A 3161-nucleotide genomic window follows, 5' to 3' on the forward strand; every position below is an offset into this window, starting at 1 on the left:
CTCTCTCTCTCTCTCTCTCTCTCTCTCTCTCTCTCTCTCTCTCTCTCTCTCTCTCAGACACATACACACACACACACACACAGTCACGCTACATATATTTACTGGAGAGGAGAGGTGACAGAGAGGGAATCTGTCTCATTGGTAGAGTAACAATAATTAATACATTTATCAGTTTGTTACTTTCATATTCTTACTAAATGTATCTTTTAACACTTAAACAGCATAGCTCATTGCCCTGGGAAATGAACCATGATACAGTAGCTTGCGTAACATCTGCTCATATCTTGGTAAATTCAGTTTGTTAGATCCACAAAAAGCAGCGGCACGGGTCAGCTGATCACAGCCTACATACACTGAAAAATCTACTTCAGCAGAAAACAAATTATTTAGACTCATTTCTAAGTGACTGTGCTACACCTGAACTTTGTGTCCCCCCTCTAGTCCAATCCCTCTCTAAGCCCTGAGTGTTAGAGACCTTTTTAGAAAGTGGCAACCGTAAAAGCTGAGAGGAAAATGTCACAAGAGTGAATGTGAGAGGAACCAAACACAAATCTGATTCAGTGATTTAATCTAATCAGAATCATTACTCTAATTCATGTTTAGATGAACTCTAGCAAAGCAACCATCCCAGCCTACTACAACCTTTATAACAGCACTGCAAACTAACCAGTCTAACCTACATGAACTTCTTGGTATTTTGATGTATCCGCTAAATAACAATAATTTAGCATTTCAGTTTGTTTCACGTGACATTTCACAAAAAACTGAATCCAGCAACATGTTGCTGCAGATAGTTTTGGCCCACTTTACCACTGTAAAACACAGACATACCCACAGAGTGGTGAATGATGGGTCTATGTACATCCATGATTGCAGTTCTAAGATTCCTTAATAAGTTTAATAAACTTGGACCAGGACCAGTGTTTTGATCAAGTAAGAAGAAAAAGTGTGTTTGAAAGCTGCAGCTGTTTTCACTCTCTGTGTATTATTTGGGTAATACGACTTTGTAATTTTGCCTGTGGTGACCCTTCACAGTGGTTCAAACATCCAGGTCACACTGTTGTTGTGACCTGGATGCCTATATGTTGATGATGTTTGTGGACACCGTGGAATAAGACTTCTAGTCAGCCTCAGAGCGGTGCTAGAAAACAGTCAGATGACACAGGAGGTGGAAGAGGTAATCTACACACACTGTTTACAGTGGACCTTGACTGAGGATATAGTCAGATGGTGGAAAAGCACTTTGAGCATCTTTTCAATCCCACAGTCACGACTGAGTCTTGAAAGCACTTGTGAGGAGGGGGACGACATGCCCATCACTGTGGGGGAAAGTCACTGATATAGTTGTCTGTGAAGGTTCTCAGTCATCCAGGTCACTGTAGTCTAATAAGCTTGCAAAGAAAAGCATCTGGACTTCTTTAAGTTTCTTGAAGACGTTTCACCTCTCATCATCTACCTAATTCACTAATATAGTTAAACAACTGCACACTGGCAGGACCCCTGAGATGGGTAAGATTTGCTTGTTAAGTTATGGATGGCTCTTAATTTTTTTTTAAAATTTAATGAACGTAAAACTGAAGCAATTTTATTTGGTCCCAGTCATTCCCCTGGAAACCCCATTTGATCTTGCTGCTCTGATCCAGGGCTAGATAAGCAGCAGAAAACGGATGGATGGGTAGATGGCTCAATGAAAGATGAAAAAAAAACCCCAATATTTTAAATAAAATTGAATGCAGATGATGTAATGCCATGTAGTTGTAATAATAATAATAATAATAATAATACAGAGGAGAATAATAATAATAATTATAATTCTTATTATATTGGGCGACCGTGGCTCAGGGGGTTGGGAATCGCATCTGTAACCGGAAGGTCGCCGGTTCGATACCCGGGCTCTCTGTCCTGGTCGTTGTGTCCTTGGGCAAGACACTTTACCCTACTTGCCTACTGGGGGGGCCAAAAGGGGCCGATGGCACGATATGGCAGCCTCGCTTCTGTCAGTCTGCCCCAGGGCAGCTGTGGCTACAACCGTAGCTTGCCTCCACCAGTGTGTGAATGAATAGTGGCATTGTAAAGCGCTTTGGGTGCCTTGAAAAGCGCTATATAAATCCAATCCATTATTATTATTATTATATTGTTTTAGTGCTTCAAATAAAATAGAAAATACTTTTCTCATCTTTGGTCCTTCACAGTCACTGCATTCATAATGATAATTGAATCATTTTCCAGTTTAAGGAGTATTTAAAAGTATCCCATGCTGCTCCTATACCAAATATTTATTTCAAAAAATACATTTCACTAAAAAGGATCCTAGAATTGTTTTGATTCATGTTTTGATACTTTCTGAGACCTGTGGCTCAGAAAACCCAATGGTTCCTACTTGGAAAATATTAAAAACAGATGACAAATATATAGCTTCATTATTATATGTGCCTTAGTAGTTTCTTAAATCAGGCAGGTTACTATAGTTTCTAGAAAATGTTTTGCAGTGTAAAAATAGTTTTCGCTAGTAGCAGCTGCTTAAATTGAAGCACAAAATAAAGACTATGTGGTAACAGTTAGTGAAAAGTCTTGTGAAAGTGCTAATTGGTGGAAAGCCTTTTCTACTGCTCGAAGACTTCTAGGAAAAACTGTAAGTTCCTGCAAACACAAGTTATATTCTCTCTCTCACACACAGTCACACTAAATATATTTACAGAAGAGGAGAGGTGACAGAGAGGGAATCTGTCTCATTGGTAGAGTAACAATAATTAATACATTTATCAGTTCATTGCTTTGATATTCTTACTAAATGTAGCTTTTAACACTTAAACAGCATAGCTCATCGCCCTGGGAAATGAACCATGATACAGTAGCTTGTGTAACATCTGCTCATATCTTGTTGAATTCAGTTTGTTAGATCCATAAAACCAGCAGCACAGGTCAGCTGATCACAGCCTAAATACACTGAAATAATAAATAATAAATGTAGCTTTTAAGACTAAACAAACAGTGTAGCTCCATGGTGTGAGAAATCAGCTGTGGAGCTGCTTATATTGATGGATTCAGTTGGTTAGACCCACAGGTCAGCTGATCACAGCCTGTACAAGAGGAAAAATCTACTGGAGCTTTGCAGCTACTGTGTGTGTTTTTAAGCATTTCAAACCTTTTCGTTTATTTTA

Source organism: Pundamilia nyererei, unplaced genomic scaffold (genome assembly GCF_000239375.1).
Source record: "Pundamilia nyererei isolate P.nyererei 1_Seehausen unplaced genomic scaffold, PunNye1.0 scaffold00119, whole genome shotgun sequence".
In the NCBI taxonomy this organism is placed as follows: domain Eukaryota; kingdom Metazoa; phylum Chordata; class Actinopteri; order Cichliformes; family Cichlidae; genus Pundamilia; species Pundamilia nyererei.